At 49.3% G+C, this 20,611-nt stretch overlaps 3 long non-coding RNA genes across 3 annotated transcripts in view; 2 read left to right on the top strand and 1 right to left on the bottom strand.

Annotated features, from left to right (window-relative positions):
* Positions 1-20,611, bottom strand: part of LOC311425694 — a 112,320-nt gene that overhangs the window by 34,968 nt on the left and 56,741 nt on the right. The window lies entirely within an intron of this gene.
* The window catches only part of LOC311425697, a 124,400-nt gene that overhangs the window by 34,232 nt on the left and 69,557 nt on the right, over positions 1-20,611 (top strand). The gene's annotated exons all lie outside the window — the stretch shown is intronic.
* On the top strand, positions 5,635-11,132 carry LOC311425701. The gene is made up of 2 exons (XR_014686402.1): positions 5,635-5,887; positions 10,624-11,132. It is a non-coding gene; the product is annotated as an uncharacterized lncRNA (long non-coding RNA).

Below are 20,611 nucleotides of genomic sequence, written 5' to 3' on the forward strand. Positions count from 1 at the left end.
CTCAGGGTGCACCTAGGGGCGTCCACACCACAGCCGATCCCCGCAGCCAAGCAGTTGTTACGTGCGGCCGCAGATGCCACTCCAGGCACTAAAATTGCCAATGCCGCTCTAGCTGCAACCCCACACAATTCAACATTATCATTGCAATCCGGTGCAAGCAATGCCCATTTATGTCTGGTGATCTCACACAACTGTAACAAGCTAGGAGCAAATACAATGAGTTTATCTAAGTAACATGGACATCTGATAGCATTTGCAGCAATACCTTGCCAGCCCCTATCCCCACAAATCAGAAAAACATCAGGAGGTAAGGCCAAAGCTGTACAATTGTTCCAAACACTGTAGTTGTGACCCCTTGTCTCCATGCTATAAACCCCTAAACCCTGCTTAGCAGCGTCATTGTAATCACAGGTGTTATTTGTATTTCTATACCCGTATGGCCCTTTCCAGGTTCCTGTAGCAGAATTCATCTGATAGCCACGGCTACATTCACATTCGTAGCCACCTTTCAGGTTGATACAGATTTGACTACAGATACCAGGGTTTTGACATTCATCAATATCTCCACAGTTTCTCTTGTCTACAAACTCAAACCCAGCTGGACAGTCACATTCATTTATGATGCATTCCTTCAGGGGCTCATCACCCCAGTCCTTGCAGTCTCTCTGCTGGTTACACACTTTATTGATATCTATGCATTCTCCACTTCTGCACTTGAATTTGCCAGGTCCAGAGCACTGAATAACACTGTTACAGTTTGCTTCATCAGTGCCATCCAGACAGTCTCTCACACCACTGCACTGCCTACTCCCATGGACACAGTTCCCATCTTCACATCTGAACTGGTCTGGCCTGCAGGTCTGAGAAGGGCAGTTAATTTCATCACTTCCATCCTTGCAATCAGGATCTCTGTCACAGTCTTTTTCACCATCACATTTCCAGGACACTGGGATACACTGGGTTGACTGAGGACCACAGCTGATTTCATTTACCCAGCATGCTCTCATATGACACAGCTCAGAACTTTCGTCAGACCTATCTTCACAGTCCAGATCCCTATCACACTGCCATCTGTTTGGCACACACTGACCGCTGTTGCACACAAAGTCAGATTCAGCACACATCTTCACACAAGCACTCTCATCACTGCCATCTGAGCAGTCTTCACATTTTGTTCTAGCACTGTCGGCGGCAGTGCACAGGCAGGTGAGGGCAAGCAGCAGGCAAAGCGCCCCACAGCGCGGCAGTGCCCGCCGCTGCCCTGCACCTGTGTCACTTATACTATTCCTATTACCCGTGCTGTTAGTGTCAGTGGCATCCTCCTGGTACCGTTTCTGTCTTTGTCGCCCCTTACTCTCCCCCTTTTCTTTTTGCCACTGACCATTCACCACAAATGGATGAGACACATGATTACTAGTTAGGAAAGAGAGTGTAACGTCTGCTATACGGCTGCAGGCCGTGCCAGCTGCAACCCTAGCAGCTGTTTGTGAACAAGCCTGCCAGTGGTCATTTGGCGGTGTAATCTGCGTCTCTGCACTCCTGCCCTGCAATAGAGCTAAATCGTCATTAATAGTCTGTAGAATGTGGCAACCCCACGGAATATTATCCAGAAACATAGTTATAACACCGATCTGGGGACGAATAGTCTTTTTTGCATTGCAAGATAAACCTCTTATAAAAGGAATGCTAGAGCGAAACAGCACAGCCGCTGCTGCCGCTGCCTCCATGGTTCCGTCAGACAGGCTGCAGGGTCCTGATGTCCATCCCTCTGCTCTGTGCCGACTCGCCACACGGTGAGGGTCGGCTGCCGTTGTCCACTGACGCCTCTGGTCTCCCGTAGCAACTCGATCTCGGATGTCCCGCATCGCACCGCGATTACTTCAATGTCCCGCGTTTTTTCGCGGCTCCTTTTCCCGCGTCCCTGCGCGGTTCCGCTTCCCGCGTCTCTCACCGTGAGTCCCCGCGTCTCACCGTGAGTCCTGTGTACAGCGTTTGCGGCTCGGTGTCTGGCTACGGCGCCGGTCCGATGTCCGCTCCGATGTCCACTCCGATGTTCCGGCGGCGCTCCGATGTCCCGCGCCGCTCCGATGTCTCAGTGTCGGGCTCAGGCTCAGCGCTGTGATGTCGCAGCGCCGCTGGCCCCGGCGCCGCGCCTACCCCTGGTTGCTTAAAGCAAGCTTAGATCGAACAATTATGCCAATTCCCAACACTTCAGTACTGAAGAGAGCAGTTTGTGTGCTCCAGAGAGGTGCTGGAGTGCAACTGGTTTGTTCTTGTGTGACTGGGAGGTGCTTTGGGCTGTGGGAAAATTCTTGGTTACCCTCAGCAGCTCCATGGGTCCTCCAGGAAGGTGCTTGGATTCCCCAGGGTAATGCTGGTGCACCCAGGAAGGTGTTTGGCCGACCCAGGGCGATGGATGGTTTCTCCAGAGACGTACTTCATTGCTGCAGGGAGATTCCTGGGTGCTTTAAAGATATTCTTGGATGACCTATGCAGATGCTTTTTCAGTGCTCCAGAGAGATGTTAGAGTGCAGTGGGGAGGTGCATGGGTCCTCCTGGAAGATGGCTGTGTTCCCTGGGGAGAAGATTGGCACCTCAGGGAAATGCTTGTGTTCCCGTGGAAATGCCTTGGAACTCCAGGGAGATGCTTGGATGCCTTGGGGACATCCTTGAGTTGAAATCTTGAGAAGTGATGGAGTTCTCAGGGGACACCCTATGATTCCCTGGGGAGTTGCTTGGTTGTCCAAGCAGAAACCTCTTTTCTCCAGGCAAGTTCTTGAATGTCCCGGGGAGATGCTTGTGTGCCCCAGGGAGATGCCTCACTGCCCTCTGGAGATACGTGCTGGCACCACTGAGTGCTGGGCAGAGATGCTTGTTTCCACTGGGAGTATAATGAAGTTCCTCAGAGAGCTGCTACGATGGGAATGGTAATGGTTGGCTCCTGCAATGGCATGATTTTGTTCCTGCTGGGCATGTTTTTGTGTCCAAGAGAGGTGCTTGGTTATACCAAGGAGATGCCTGGCAAACAAAGCATTGCCCTGGTTCACACCAACATCTCCCTTAGGCAAACAAGCACATCCCAAGGGTACGCAGGCTTCTCCCTGGAGCACCCAAGAATCTCCCCAGACAACTCAAGAACCTCCCCAGACCACCAACCTATCTTACAAGGAGGACCCAAACACCTATCAAAAGCGGAAGATATTTTCCAAGGAGCATTCAGGCACCTCCCTGGAGAAGCCGAGTACCTCCTTGGGAAAGCAAAAAATCTCCCCTGGGAATACAAGCATCTTCTCGGAGAACCCTCTATAGCATCCAGGTATCTCCCAGGAGCACTCAAGCACCTCCCTAGGGCTGAACAACATCAACGTCTGTAGCCAAGAATCTCCAAAGAGCATCTTCCTGGAGGAGACATCTCAGTGGAGCACCAATGCATCTCCCCAGGACACCCAGGAACCTGCCCGGGGCATTCAAGAACCTCCCTGGAGCACCCTACTGTCCACCAAGCCACCCTGGTGTCTCCTGGAGCATGCAAACATCTCTGTGCAGCACCCAGGCATCTCTCCCAGGCATACTAACACCTCCTTGGGCATTTCCCTGGGCTACACAAGCACCTCCCTGGGATCACCCAAACATTTCCTCAGGGCACCCAAACACCTCCCTGGAACACCCAAGCCTCTCCTTTGAATTATCCAAACATAGAATCATAGAATCATAGAATATCCTGAGTTGGAAGGGACCCTTAAGGATCATCAAGTCCAACTCTTGACACCGCACAGGTCTACCCAAAAGTTCAGACCATGTGACTAAGTGCACAGTCCAATCTCTTCTTAAATTCAGACAGGCTCGGTGCAGTGACCACTTCCCTGGGGAGCGTGTTCCAGTGTGCAACCACCCTCTCTGTGAAGAACCCCCTCCTGATGTCAAGCCTAAACTTCCCCTGCCTCAGCTTAACCCCGTTCCCGCGGGTCCTGTCACTGGTGTTATTGGAGAAAAGGTCTCCTGCCTCTCGACACCCCTTTACGAGGAAGTTGTAGACTGTGATGAGGTCTCCCCTCAGCCTCCTCTTCTCCAGGCTGAACAGGCCCAGTGACCTCAGCCGTTCTTCGTACGTCTTCCCCTCCAGGCCTTTCACCATCTTCGTAGCCCTCCTCTGGACACTCTCCAACAGTTTCATGTCCTTTTTATACTGTGGTGCCCAGAACTGCACACAGTACTCGAGGTGAGGCCGCACCAGCGCAGAGTAGAGCGGGACAATCACCTCCCTTGACCTACTAGTGATGCTGTGCTTGATGCACCCCAGGACACGGTTGGCCCTCCTGGCTGCCAGGGCACACTGCTGGCTCATATTCAACTTGCTGTCTACCACGACCCCCAGATCCCTCTCTTCTAGGCTGCTCTCCAGCGTCTCATCGCCCAGTCTGTACGTGCAGCCAGGGTTTCCCCGTCCCAAGTGCAGGACCTGGCACTTCTTCCCAGGGAAGCCAAGCACCTCCCTGGAGATATTAATCAATGTCCACGTGGCACCCAAGCACCTCCCTGGTCACCCAAGCATCTTCCTGGACATCCCAGAATCTCCCTGGGGCAAACAGGCATCAATCCAGGTCACCCCTACACCTTCCTAAAGCTCCAAATCTCCTCCCTTGGGCATCAAAATATGTGTCCCTGGGGCACATAAGCAGAATCTTGGTGCACCCAAGATCTCCGCAGGAAACCCAAACACCTCTCTAGAATACAAATACCTCCATGAGGCACCCAAGCATCTCCCCAGGGGACCATAACATCCACCTGGAGGACCAACAGTCCTCCCCACAGCACTCCAGCATCTCACTGCAGCACCAAAGCATCTCCCCTGGAACCCAAGCACCTCCTGAAGCACACAGACATCTCTCCAGGTCTGCTTAGTGTCAGGCTGAGTCACCAAGCTTCCCCCTGGAATGCGCAAGTCCTCCTTGGAGAAACCAAGCATGGCCTTGGGGCACAGAAGCACCTCCCTGGATCAGCCCCACAGAGCCTTGAAGTAGGCAAGAATCTCTCTGGGCACACCAGGGTATTCCCAGGGCATGCAAGCACCTCCCAGTGCTCTGTGGAGGTGCTGGAGTGCTCTGGGAGATGCCTGAGTGTGGAGGAATGGTTAAGTGAAGTAGGCCATGTGAACATTGAACAGCTAGGAGGCCGCGAGCTAACAAAGTATCGAACACAGCTCAAATGAGCCTGAGAAAGTACGTAAGTAAGCCTGAGAAAATACGTAAACGCGCCTGGGAAAGTACGTAAAATCTGGGAGGTTTCAGGGAGTTTTCAGGGAGGTTTCAGGGAGGTTTCAGGTACAAGAACATGATATCTGTTGGTGGTCTGGGAAAGTACTAACTGTGTTATTTCGGTGGGAAACTAGCTGATAGAATAGAGAAATGCACTAACCAATCATGAGCTTAACTTTTGCAATATGTATGAGCTAATTATATTGAATTAGATAAAAGACGACTGAGCTATCCAATAAATCGAAGTTCACTGATCACTCATATTGAGCGTCTGTGTCTTCCTTCCGTCGACAACAAATGTCCTCGCAACAAATGGCGCCCGAACAGGGACCTGCTATACGGGGACAGGGACTTCGCTGGAGTTGAACCTGCACTGGAATTGAACCTGCGAGCCACGGTTGGACGGAATACGAGGACCGGTCCTGCAACGCAGCTCAGGAGGTGAAAAGGATTACAAATTGCTGAATCTCCGCACCCGAGGCCTGAAAGGTGAATGGACAAGAAACCTGCAATCCCCGCACCCGCAGCTCGGAAAGGGAGTCCTCGCACCCGGGATGAGCCTATAGAGGGTCCCGCCGGAAAGCGTCGCCGAGGTCTTTGCAAAGGCTGCAACGGTACCGACGTATATAAAGGTATGGAGAGACAAGTGGCGTATGATTTGCTCAAATGCTTTTTAGAAAAGCGGGGCACACAGGATGTATGTTGTAAAAAGGAATTGCCAAAGTTATTAGCTTATGGGGTAGTTAAGGGTTGTTTTTTAAATCCTGATACTGTGTTTGAACATGCAGAGTGGAGGAAGTTTGGGGACAAACTATTTGATGAGGTAATTAGTGATAACAAGATAGCAAAAAAATTGATGAAGCCATGGAGGGCGGTAACTAATGCATTAGCAACACATCAAGCTGAACAAAAAATAGCTGCTGCTGCAACAGAACGATTAGGATCATCCAGTCAGAAGGGGGGGGCTTCTGCTTCTTCCTCTACTCAGCAAAGAGCTGAGGAACAAGCTTACCCCTCTCCACCATCATATAGAACAGTTATAATTCCACAAGGGACTTCGGTACCCATATCAGGGGAAGAAGAACCTTCACAGCCACAGCCACCGACAGCCCCGCCCGCACCCCCGCCCGCACAATCAGAGAATAGAGAAAGGGTGGGTGAGGAATCAGGTACAAATCCATTTTCAACAAGTCCATTTAAAATCAATGTACAGGACAGGGAGGAGACATGGAAAAAAATAACGCATGAAGCAATGAAGGAAGGGAATCTTGAAGTAGCAGTACAAATAACAACAGCCTACCCGGTGGTGTACTCACCTCCAGATGCACAGGGAAATGTACAGGCTCAGTTGACTAATTTGGATTGGAAATTATTAACACAATTACGATCTACAGTAAATGAGTCTGGATTAAAAGGAGAACCTACTCGTCAAATGTTAGATTATATTTGGGGGACAAATATTTTGCTCCCAGGAGATATTCGTAGCATAATGAAACTAATCTTAACACAGCATCAACAACTTTTGTTTAATGCATATTGGCACGGTATCTGTCAAGAAGAGGTAGCGATAATACGAGCGCCTGGGGATCCCTTGTATGGTGTTACATTAGACGAATTACTGGGTATGGGACCATATTTTAGAACAGAGGCGCAGGCACTCTTGGGACCAGACAAAGCTAAGGTATCAATGAATCTAGCCAGAAGGGCATTAGAACAAATTAGAGAGCCAGGGGGAATGCCGTCCTACATGGGAATTAAACAGGGTAGAGAGGAACCATTCGGGTTGTTTATCGATTGGGTAGCAAACGCAATACAAGCAGCGGGAGTTCACGATTATCTTAAAGGCACTATACTAAAGCAATGTGCACTCCAAAATTGTAACCCTTCAACTCGTAGTATATTAGTTACGTTACCGAGTACTTGGACAATAGAGGAAGGATTGGAAAGAATGTCTCAGGTACCTGTAGGTCCACAGACTATGTTAGTAGAAGCAGTAAAACAATTAGGTGACAACATGAAAGAACAGTCAAAAGTGTTTGCAGCCCTTGCTCCTTTGCAAACCCCCGGAGGACGTCCTATTAGCCGAGTATCGACACCGCAATATCGTTGCTTTCGATGTGGTATTGCGGGACACATCAGACGGGACTGCAAAACAGAATCTGTGTGGTGCCAGAACTGTCAATCAAATACTCACAGCACTACAGCATGCCGCCGAAATGCGTCGGGAAACGGCCGGAGCAGCGGGAGGAGCCGCCCCGCGACGACACAAAAAGTGGCTTTTACGACAACGGCAGCGACGGCAACAGCACCAGCACCAACTGCAACGAATCCTTTTTTCTCCGACCAGCCACCAGAGGGAGCCTCGGCCTGGATTTGGCAACCGCAGTCGATGTGACTTTATTGGATTCGAGACCCACCAGGGTGAAGACAGGACTTATTGGACCAGTTATTGTTAATAGGGAACCTGTGGGAGCTCTATTAATAGGGAGATCGTCTGCCACCATGAATGGATTACAAATATTAACTGGACTTATTGACAAGGACTACTTTGGGGAAATACAAATTATGGTTTCTGCAATGTTTCCTCCAATCCATGTGCCGCAGGGCACAAAAATAGCACAGTTAATCCCATTGCCTCATCTTGCTGAATCATTAGCATCGGAATCTGCAAAGGATCGAGGACTGGGAGCATTTGGCTCCACGGGAAAAGTGGCTTTATTGACACTTGGTATGCGACACAGACCACGACAAAAAGTCGCTGTATGTTTAAAAGATGAGAAAATACAGATTGAGGCATTGTTGGACACTGGTGCTGATGTATTGATAATTAGCACACAGGATTGGCCATCACATTGGCCTACATTTGAGTCTAATGCCACAGTATCGGGAGTAGGAGGCATGACTCTTGCTCGTCAATCACCAGTGCTACAATGGACAATAGGTGATAAGGTGGTAAAATGCAGTGTCTCCATCTTATCACTACCTGAAGGAGTACAAGCGCTAATAGGGCGAGACATCCTTGCCCAAATGGGAGCAGTTCTCACGACAGATCATCAAAATTTTTAGGTGTGGCCATTGCTTGGACTTTCCCGATCCCACTTAAATGGAAAACTGATGAACCTGTATGGGTTGAGCAGTGGCCACTAAAACGGGAAAGTCTTTTACATGCTCATAAATTAGTACAGGAACAGTATCAACAAGGGCATCTGAGACTGTCAACAAGCCCTTGGAATACTCCGATTTTTGTGATTCCCAAAAAATCAGGGAAATACCATTTGCTACATGACTTACGAGCAGTTAATAATCAGATGTGTGCTATGGGAGCACTGCAACCTGGATTACCTAATCCTGCTATGATACCAGAAGGGTGGAAATTACTAATTGTGGATCTCAAAGACTGCTTTTTTACAATTGCATTACATGACAATGATAAACAGAGGTTTGCTTTTACACTCCCTGCTATAAATCGTGAAGAAAATTCAGGAGACAAGCCCTTGGAAGTACTTAGGGTGGAAAATCACGGATTCTACTATTCAGCCTCAGAAACTTACCATCCAATCGAACATCACAACTCTCAATGATGCTCAAAAACTGCTGGGAGATTTACAATGGATTAGGCCAGTGGTCGGAATTCCAAATGAACTGTTGAATTCCCTTCGACCATTATTAAAAGGAACTGACCCTGCCGCAAAAGTGACATTATCAGAAAAACAGTCAGAAATATTACAACAAATTGCATCATTGATCACAACGTGTGTCACGCATCGACGCATACCTGACAGGCCACTGGATTTTACTGTTTTGTGTGGTCCACAACACTTGATGGGTGCTATCACACAGCAAAAAATAAAAACGGGGGAAAAGGAAATGGAAACTGTGGTATTGGAGTGGATAGCTCCCCCACTGCAACCCCGAAGAACAATTCAAGAAAAAATTGACACGCTGTCAGAATTAATAAAGAAAGGAAGAAATCGGATACTACAAATAGACGGAGTTCCGCCAAGTACAATCTGGGTACCAATAAAGCCAGGTGACTTGGAATGGTACATACAGAATTCTGAAAAACTACAAGCTGCATTATTACAGGATGGCGCCACAATAGTGGCAAAGACATTACAATCAACTATATTGTCATGGATGGAAAACCAAGCATGGATAACCCAGCCCAAACGGTCGGATTCTCCGTTAGCAGATGCAGTAACTGTTTTCACGGACGCTGGGAAGCGCTCCAAGTCTGCTGCAATAACATGGAAAGACGAACAAGGCTGGCAACATCAAATCTTAAAGGGCCAGGACAACGATTCATTACAGACATTAGAGCTCTATGCGGTTGTATGGACATTTATAAAATGGAAAGATGCCCCTTTAAATGTAGTATCTGATTCTCTATACGTAGTAGGTATAGCTAATCGCATAGAGGACTCTGCCTTAAGAAATGTAAAAAATGAACGCCTTGCAGAACTATTAACTAGCTTACAGCTTGCTATAGCGCAGAGAAGCAAATCCTATGCGGTGATACATATACGAAGTCACCAATGGGTGGAAGGACTGGGAGAAGGCAATGCTCGGGCGGATAAATTAGTTGCCGCTCCAGCCACTGAAGCGCCATTATCTCCCTTCTGCAGAGCTCGGGAGGCTCATGCTATTTTTCACCAGAATGCTAAGGGACTTGCGCGGGCTTACAAACTGTCTAGAGCTGATGCGCAAGCGATAGTAAAAGCTTGCCCAACGTGTAGTAATTATAACTCAGGGGTGGGACTCGGAGTCGGGACAAACCCAAGAGGGCTTAAAGCCAATGAAGTGTGGCAAATGGATGTCACTCATGTTCCAGCATTTGGACGATTGAAATATCTGCATGTAACAATAGACACTTATAGTCACATGATCTGGGCTACACCGCAGCCTGGGGAAAAAGTTCGGGATGTACGACGTCATCTTGCCAGTTGTTTTGCAGTAATGGGAGTACCACAGACTATAAAGACTGATAATGGTCCAGCCTATGTTAGTGGGCCACTCAAGCGATTCATGGAACTATGGGACATTAAACATGTTACTGGTATTCCACATTCACCAACTGGTCAGGCTATTGTGGAAAGGGCTAATGGAACAGTTAAACAATATTTGGAAAGGTTTAAAGACATTATTGATGTTAGAGAAAGGGTGGACAAGACTCTATTTGTTCTGAATCATTTGTGTGTTTTTGGGGAAAATGACGAACCACCTGCAGCACGTCATTACACCAAGTCTGAAAATGATAATAAATGTGCTATGAGAGTATTGTACAGAGATATGAAAACAGGGCAATGGTTAGGGCCTGCTGATGTGATTTATGTGGGACGAGGTTATGTGTGTGTCTCTTCCCCTACAGGTCCGACCTGGGTGCCTAGTCGGTGTGTAAAGCCAGCCATCGAAGAAAGAAGAGGATGACAACGATCATGGCTGAAATAACAGAACAAGGGACTTTGATTATGCTATCAGTTATAATAATGGCTGGACATGGTAATGCCATCTTAGGGAAGATTGACCCTCAGCAGAATATGTGGGTCACCTGGGCTAATGAAACCGGACAAAGTTCATTTTGTCTGTTTCTTGCTTCTGCATCTGATCCTTTTAGAACATGCTTATTTGGGGTCCCAATAGGGGATCCAAAGGAACTGAGTGAAATGTTAGCACCATATTCTGCCAGTATTACTCTACTCAGTAGATCCCTTTCTGCAAATGTCTCGGATGGAGTAGTTGCTGCCCTGCAAGCTCTTAATAACTCACTGCCATGGGACCCTCAAGAACTGGATCTCCTGGGGTCTGTGGTAGTAGGGAATAGCAGTAGTAACTGGACACAAACATGCTTTGTACTCAATGAAGGGAAACAAAATAAAACGCACTGGACCAACATAACATCGAGGACCCTTGGATTTGAGGCCGATGGACATTACTGTGGATGGAACAACACCGGTAACATTAGTGTACCATTTGGGGCGTATGGAATAGGTGACACCAATTCGATCTGGTTTCAAAGTCAGGCCAAAGCTTTGCCACCTGGCATGTTTTTAATCTGTGGGGACCGTGCATGGCAAGGAATACCAGCTAGTGCTTTTGGAGGTCCGTGTTACCTAGGACGACTCACACTTTTTGCTCCAGATTTGCACTCGTGGCAGAACTCGACAGGGAGCAGAAGAATTAAACGAGAACTAAAAACTTTGGGTTCTGACTGTAATGATGGTGTACAACTGTGGGGTCCAGCAGGAAGATTCTTTGCTTCTTTAGTGCCTGGTGTGGGAACTGCACATGCTTTGACTAACATTAATAAACTTGCTTGTTGGGCTGTTAAACAATCAAATGTAACAACACAAGTTCTTTCTGAAATGTCGCAAGATATGGAGAGCATAAGACATGCTGTATTACAAAATAGGGCCGCTATTGATTTCTTATTATTAGCTCAAGGACATGGGTGTGAAGATGTAGAAGGAATGTGTTGCTTTAATCTCTCTGATCATGGGCAATCAATTCACAATCAATTGAAATGGCTAAGGGATCATACACAAAAAATTACGATACAGAATAATTGGTTTGATGATTGGCTTAAATCTGTCTTTGGAAATGTAGGGGGATGGGTTTTTTACTTAATCAAAGAGGGACTTCGCCTTTTGCTTATAATTGTATTGATTATAATTGCTGCGCGGGTAGTCTTTAGCTGATTATCTAGGAAACTAGAACAACTCACAGAGAAGGTGTTTATAGCCCAAAATAAAAACGGGGGAATTGTGGAGGAATGGTTAAGTGAAGTAGGCCATGTGAACATTGAACAGCTAGGAGGCCGCGAGCTAACAAAGTATCGAACACAGCTCAAATGAGCCTGAGAAAGTACGTAAGTAAGCCTGAGAAAATACGTAAACGCGCCTGGGAAAGTACGTAAAATCTGGGAGGTTTCAGGGAGGTTTCAGGGAGGTTTCAGGGAGGTTTCAGGTACAAGAACATGATATCTGTTGGTGGTCTGGGAAAGTACTAACTGTGTTATTTCGGTGGGAAACTAGCTGATAGAATAGAGAAATGCACTAACCAATCATGAGCTTAGCTTTTGCAATATGTATGAGCTAATTATATTGAATTAGATAAAAGACGACTGAGCTATCCAATAAATCGAAGTTCACTGATCACTCATATTGAGCGTCTGTGTCTCCCTTCCGTCGACAACAAATGTCCTCGCAACACCTGAGATCCCTGAAAATGCCTGGATAACTGGGGAAGATGCCTGTGGGATGCAGAAATCTGCGTGGGTGTTCCAGAGACATGCTTGAACGCTGTGGGGAGACGTTTTGGAGCTCCAAGGTGACACTTCTGTGCCCCAGGGAGACACGTGCTTTCTGCAGGAAGGTGCATGGCTGCTGTGTGGAGATGCTTGGGTCTTCCAAGGATGATCCTGGTGCCCATGGAGATGCTTGGGTGCCCCCAGGTGATACTGTGGTGCCCCTTATTTTGCTCAAGGAGAAAAGACGGGGATCCAGAATGATGCTTGGACTTGATTTATATCTCCAAGCCAGTGTTTGGATTCCCTAGCAAGATGTTTGAGTCATACATAGGATATGCTTGTGTGGTCCAGGGAGGGACTCCAGAGAGGTCCTGGCATACTTCAGAGAGGTGCTTTTTGAACAATCGAGATGCTGCAAGAACTTGCTTGGGAGCTCTGGAGGGACGTCAGAGTACCTTGGGATGTGCTTGGGTTCCCTGGGGAGATGCTTCAGTAACGTTGCAGTGGGATGCCTGAGTGCTGTGGGGAGATGCATGGGTCCTCCAGGGAGATGCTTGGGTTCTTAGGGGTGATGGTTGGGTGCCTCAGGGAAATATCTGTGTTCCTGGGGAGATGCTTTGCAGGAGATCCCTACAGCACCCTGAGCACCCAAGGTTCAGGTTGAGGAACCCAGACATCTCGCTGGAGCACCCAAGCATCTTTGCAGGGCAACCAAGCATTCCAGAGCAGCAGCAATGTGCTGTGATGCCCTTGCATGATGCCTGACAGATAGAAGGTAAAGCTTAGGTGTCTTGGGAAGATGCTTGTCTACTCAAGTGCACTGCTTGTGTGCCTTTGGGAAAACCTCAGTGATTTCAAGAGGTGCTTGTGCGCTCTGGGGAGATGCTTGGGTGCCATGGAGGGTGCTCCAGGATGATGCTTGTATTCCCAGGGGAGATGTTTGCTTTCCCTAGCAAGGTATGTGGCTTCTCCAGGGAGGTGCCTGAATGCTCCTTGGAAAAAAATCATGTGCTTTGGGGAGGTGCTTGGGTCCACCCAGTAAGACAGGTTGGTAGTCTGGGGAGATGCTTGGGTGCTCCACGGAGATGCCTGTCTGCTGCATGGAGAATCCTGGGTACCCTCGGGACGTGCTTGTGTGCCTAAGGGAGATGTTGGTGTGAACTAGGGCAATGCTTTGCTTCTCCAGGATGGATCTTGTTGCACCTAGTGTTGTCACCTCAAATGTCTTCTGGGAAACCCAGCACCTTTCTGAACCACCAAAGGATCTCCCAAGCATGATTCCAAAGAACCCAAGCATTCCTTTGGAGATCCAAAGCATGTCTCCAAGGTGTACTGCCTGGATCAGCCCTGCAGAACCTTGGAGGAGACAAGAGTTTCCCTGGGCACATCAGGCTCTTCAATAGGTTGCTCAGAAACCTCCCTGGAGCACCCTAGAATCTTCCTGGAGCAACCAAGGAGATCCTTCGAGACTCCAAGCGTCTTCCTGAGTCACCCCGGCATCTCAGCTGTGTACCCATTGAGGACAATTTCCGGGAACACAGAGATCTTCTTGCATTACCCAGGCATCTCCTTGCTGTACCCAAGCACCTCCCTTGGACGCACAAGCATGTTCATGGGGAACACAAGCATCTCACTGCAGTAGACCAGCATCACACTTAGCAGCAAGCATCTTGCTGGGGAAACCAAGCACCTCCCACAGGAACATAAGCATCCTCCTTGAGGAACCAAGCATCCTCTTGGACACAAAGCAAATTCCTTGGGACATCCAAAAATGTCCACTGGAAACACAAACTTTTTTCTTGAAAACGCTAGTACATGAACAAGACACACAAGCATCTACCTAGAGCACCCAAGCATATATCTGGAGCTCTAAAAAGTCTTCCTGGAACACACACAGCTATGTCCCTGAGGTACCAATCTTCTCCCCAGGGAACCCAAGCATCTTCCGGGTGGATCCATGCACCTCTGCACAGCACTCAAGCATCTCACTGGAGCTCTGAAGAATTTCCAGTGTGAACCCATCACCTCCTGATGCACTAAGATATCTCCCAAAGGCATACAAGCATTATTCTGAAAAACCCAGACATCTGAATAGAGAACCAAACCATTTCCTTGGAAGAACGGAACACCTCCCTTGGGAACATTAGAATAAACCCATGGGTGCCCAGGCATCTGCATAGGTCACTCAAGTGTATGTTTCAAGCACCCAGGAATGACCCTCGAGCAGTGAAGCACCTCTCCGGAGAAACCATACATCACCCAGGGTCAAACAGTCATCTCCCTGGGTACACAAGCATCTCCCTGGGGAATCCAAGCACCTTCCTGGAGGACCCAAGATGTTCCTTGGGGCCCATAAGCATTTTCCCATGGCACACAAGCACCTCCTGGGGCACACGAGCACTTCCCTTGGCACCTCCATTATCTGCTTATGCATCACAATTACATCCAGGGTCACCCAAGCGTCTCACAGGGGCAACCAAGCAGCTCTCTAAGGCACTCAACAGCACAATTGGAGCACTCCAGCACCTGTCTGAAGCACACAAACTGCTCTCTGCAGTACCCAACTGCCTCCTGGGGCATCCAAGTGTCCCCCAGGGGAACTGAGCATCTTCCTGGAGAGCCAGCGCTCCCCAGGGCTCCAAAATGTCACCTGGTGAACACAAGTATCTCATTGACTAAGATTTTAGGCACCTCTCTTAGCATGCAACAGCTTCCATGGGCTGCAAAAACACCTGTCGGGGTCATTCAAGTATGTCCCTGTGGGCACGCAGGCATCTCCCCAGGGGACTCAATCACCAAATTGCAGGAACCAAGCATCTCCCCGAAGCCCACCAGCATCTCCCTGGAGCCAAGCATCACACAAAAAGCACCCAAACATCTCCCTGGAGCACCCAAAATCCTCCCTGGAGAAACAAAGCTTTACCCTTGTGGTGTACTTGCCTGAAGTAACTAGGAAAATAAAACTAACATTCACATTTTTAAGAAAAAGGTACAGCATTGAAGAGGCTTTCAGGGTAGGGCATAACTGCATTACCTCAGCATTCCCTAGGCTCCCAACCTGAGATGCTATCGCGCTGGGGAAACTTGGCGTGCTAGCACTAAGGAACAGCACGGAGCATAGAGTGGAGTGGAGACACCACGGCTAGGCTCTGTGACCAGGTGGGGACTCAATTTATCTTGTGCACAAAGCTGCACTTTTTGCCACCCTGAGCCAAGGACCTGTCATGTTTTGACAAATGCTGTACCCTAGTGTACTTTTTGCTCATTATAATATCATTATAATACCAAAACACACCTCCATCCCAAAAGCTACCTGCCTCCAAGGTGCGACCACCCCTCACTGAGCATGCGCCCTGAATTTCTTGGAGACTATTACTTTAAACGAAGACGGGAGAACTTCTCACCAATCATAACTAAGATATGCTTGACTAGAGCCACTCAAGCTCCACCTAAAAGATAGAAAATAATATTAATTGGCCCAAGACAGAGGGGATGGCAGGGAAGATACAACCGTCAGGGGAGATACCATCCCAAGGAAATACAACATCCTTAGGACCTCCTGACTCCTGGGATCAGTTGACGGGCTGAGCCTCTCTTCCCCCCTCATTGGGACGCCTTTGGGTGAGATCTGAATACTTGCTTACAAATCTCTCTAGAGTCTTTGTTCCTTTTAACGCGTTTATTTCTAGGCTGCACATCTGTAACACCTGTAACACCTGTAACACCTGTGTATTTCATGCATGATAGCTTGCTTTTGCAGACAGTCACTATCGCCAGCAATAAAGAACCTGATTATCTGTTGCTGTAATAAACCATATTTGATTGCACTGTGATAGCTCTCATTAAGTGCAACTAGGGTAAGAGTGGTTATCCGTGATAGTTTAGTGTTCTGAATCCAACCAGACCCCCAGACAGTTAATGTGTTGTCGGTGAATGTCTGACTGGAACCCCAGATGGTTAACGTGTTGTTGGTGAATGTCCGACTGGTTCAGTACCCTGAATCCGACCGGGCCCGTAATGCTTAATCAGCTACACCCCTTAACGCGACAACCCTGAATAAAACAAGCATCTCCCTTGGGCACGCAAGCACATCTCCTAGGGTACACAAGTGTCTCCAAATAGCACTCAAGCATTTCTATGCAGACACCAGGAAACTTTCAGGATCACAAATCCATCTTCCTGGGACGTCCAAGAAGCTCCCTGCATCACCCAGATGTCTCCTTGGAGAAACCAAGCATCTCCCTGCGCACCCAGGGAGCATCTGGGCAGAGCAGCCAAGAAGCCCAGGGAGCACCCAGATTGTTCTTGGGATAGCCAAGAACCTCCATGGAGCAAGAAAGCATCTCCTGAGGCACCCAGGCACCTCAGGGGTGCACAAAAGTGTCTCCAGCACGCACACCAGCACGTGTTTTGAGAACACCAGCATCTCACTGGGGAATGGTCCGTGGAGCACCCAGCACACAAGTATGATCTCAGGGAACACAAGCAATGTCAGGAATGCAGCACCCAGGCACCCCCTTGGAACACAGGCATCCCCCTGGAGCAGAGGAATGTCCGAGGCTGAGCAGGGCCAGAGTTCCGCTGCAGCCTAAGCAGGGGCTGGAGCTCAGCAGCTGCTTGAGCAGGGGCTGTCTTTGAGCAGCCCCACAGCACAACAGGAACCAAGAAATGTTGTTGTAGACCTTCCTCCTAAGTGTGATATGAAGGTTATTGGGTGTCCTGGGAAGATATTTGGGCATCTTGGGGAGACGCTTGGTTGCTCCGGGAAGAGGCATGGGTTCTCCAGGGATACATTTTGATGTCAGGGGAGGTGTTTGGTTGCCCCGAGCAAGACAGTTGGATGCTCCAGGAAGGTGCTGGATTCCCAGGGGAATTGCTTGTCTGCTCCAAGAAGATGGGTGTTGTGCCCAGGAAGGTGCTTACACGTTCCACCGAGATGCTTAGGACCTGCAGGGAGATGCTTGAGGGACCAGGGGAGAACCTTGGGTGCAGCAGGGATATTCTCATGTGCCCTGGGGAGGGAGGTGCTTGTGTGCCCTGGGAATGTCCTTGGGCTCCCTAGGAAGATGCTCTTATTCCCCCTTGGGTGCCCCAGGAGGTGCTTGAGTAATGCAGAGAGCAGTTTGTGTCCTACAGGGACGTGCTGGAGTGCTGTTGAGTTCCCTGGGCTGGTGCTTGTTTGCCCTGTTGAGATGCTTGGGTGCTCCCAGGAGGTGGCTGATTGCTCCAGACTGGCGCTGGAGTGCTTGGCGGGGAGGTATGTTTCCTCAGGTGAGAAGCATTGGTTTACTGGGGACATGTTTGTGTACCCCTGGGAGGAGCTTGTGAACAACAGGGAGCTGCTGGGGGTCCCTAGGCAGGTGCTTGGATGCCCCTGGAGTTGCTTGTGTACCCTGGGGAGATGCTGTGGTGCATGAAGGAGATGCTTGGGTGCTCCAGAGACATGCCTGGGTGCCCACGTATTGTGCTTTGTTGCACCAAATCAATGGAAATTTGAGTGCTCTGGGAATGTTCTTGAGTGCCTCTGGGAGAAGACTTTGGGATCCAGGAAGGGGCTCGGATGCCCTGAGGAGATGCCAGCATGCCCTGGGAAAATGCTTGGGTAGCCCAGGAAGATCCTTGGTCTTCAAGAGAGGTGCCTGGGCTCCCCAGGGAGATGTTGGGCTGTTCCAGGGAGGTGAATGGTTTCTCCAGGGAAGTGCTGGCTTCCATCCAGGAGATAATTGTGTGCTACAAGGATGTTCTTGGGTGCGTCATGGAGATGGCTGTGTGCCCATGAGTGATGCTACTGTTCCCCAGAGAGGTGCTCTGTTCCTCCAAGAAAGTTTTGGGGTGAAACGGGGCAGGTACATTGCCCTGGGTCAAACAATCATCTCCCTGGGTACAAAAACATCTCCCTGGAGAAAACAAGCACCTTCCTGGAGGACCAAGGAGTTCCTCAAGGTCTGTAAGCATTTTCCCATGGCACACAAGCACCTCTCTGGGGACCACCAGTACCTTCCTATGGTTCACAAGCACCCCTCTGGAGCAACCAAGCATCTCACAGGGACAGACAAGCACCTCCCTAAGGCACTGAAAAGCACATTTTGTGCACTCCAGCACCTCCCTGGAGGTGCACAAACCACCCTCTGCAGTACTCAAACATCTCATGGGGCGTTCACGTGACCCCAGAGGAATAGAGCATCTTCCTAAGAAGCCCAAAGATATTCTCAGGGGACCCAAGCTGCTTCTTCCCAGGGCATATAAGCATAACCCTGGGGCACAGGAAAAGCCTCCCCGGAGCACATACCTTTCTTCCCTCATAATAAAATGTTCTGCCCCTGTCACCCAAGCATCTCCCTGCGGCACAGAAGCACCTCCCTGGAACACCCAAGCACCTCACTGGAGCACTCAACAATCTCCCCACTGCACTCCTACATCTCAGTGGAGAACCCACGCATCTCCCATCTCCCCAGGGCTCCAAAACACCACCTGGGGCACACAAAGCTCTCACTGCAGATGGGAAGCACCTCCCTTGGCACCCAAGAGCTTCCGTGGGGTGCACAAGCACCTACCAGGGTCATTCAAGTACGACCATGAGGCACCCAGGCATCTCCCCAGGGGACACCAGCATTTTAGTGGGGCACTCATGAATTCCCTCTTAGCACTCAAGCATCTCACTCCAGATGCACTGACAAATTCTCCCAGACAACTGAAGAGTTGTTTACAAAAGTCAAGACCCTAACAAGAGCACTGAAACATCTCCCCAGGGCACAAAGGAACATCCTTCAAGCACCCAAATACCTCAAGCGTTTCCCCAGAGAATGCAAGCAGCTATACTGAGGAACAAATGAGGACTTGAGGACTCCACTATCAGTCCAGGGCACACAAGCACCTTTGGGGAAAAGAAGGCACCACCCTGGAGCACCCAAGCAGTTTATTGCAGCACCTGACTGTCTCCCTGGACACAAAAGGTTCTCCGTGGAGCACTCAGTCTTTAAGAACCAGGCTCCTGCCCTGGAGCATTCAAGCACCTCTGGGTGAACACAAGCACCTCTTTGGGCACCTAAGCATGTCCCCTGGAAAATCATGCTCCTCCTGATGTACTCAGACATTTCCCCAGGGATACTTAGTTCCTTGCTGACTCACCAAGCATCTCCCTGGAACACCCAAGGTCCACACTGGAGAAAGTTAGAATGGCCGTGGGGTCAACAAGCACCTCCATGGATGAGAGAATCAGACAAGTGTGGAGATGCTTGAGTTCCCTGGGAAATTCCTGCCTGCCTACGTGAGATGATTGTGGCACACAAGGAATTGCTAGAGCCTGCAGCAACCAAGCACCTCCAGGGGTCACAAAAGAAACACTCATGGGCACCCCACCATCTCCACAGGGCATGCATGAACATCCTTGGAGCTCCCAAGCACCTCCCTACAGCCATCAAATACCTCCCAGGAGAAGCCACACATCTTCCTGGGATGGCCAAGGATCTGCCTGGGTCACCCTCGAACCTCCATGGACTCCCTAAGCCCCTCAGTTGGGCACAACACATGTCTCTGGGGCACTCAGGCATCTCTTTGGATCATGCAAGCTTATGCAAAAGGTAGACAAGCATCTCCCAGGAGAAGCCAAGGACCTCCTTGGGGGTAACCAGGCATTTCCACAGGGCACCCAATCATCTTCCCAAGGGAAACAAGCACCTCGCTTGAGGCACCAAGCACCTCTGCACAACAAGCATCTCCCTGGAGAAATAAGTATTTCCCCCAGACACATCCCCATCGAGTACCCAGGCACCTTCCTGCAGCACCCAAACATCTCCCCGCGACATCCAAGCACCTCCCTGGAACACACAAGCAACATTTTTGAAACACCTAAGCATATCACTGGGGGACTTAGACTTCCTCTAAGCTCGGGATCAGTACATCCTGACCAGAGAGAGGTCAAGCAAGCTGTGTGGTAGACCTGTGTTGTGTTCACTTCCCCACATGCTGTTTCTTTCTTTATCATTTGGCACAAATGACCAGGTTTGGCACCCATCACTGCCCCCCCTACATCATCTCTTGGTGCATTGGAAAAGGTCCTTGACCAGATGAAATGGAAGGAGCAGGTCCTCTGCTTCAGCATACCTTTACA

The sequence above is a fragment of the Aythya ferina genome, assembly GCF_964211825.1.
Source record: "Aythya ferina genome assembly, chromosome: 33".
Classification (NCBI taxonomy): domain Eukaryota; kingdom Metazoa; phylum Chordata; class Aves; order Anseriformes; family Anatidae; genus Aythya; species Aythya ferina.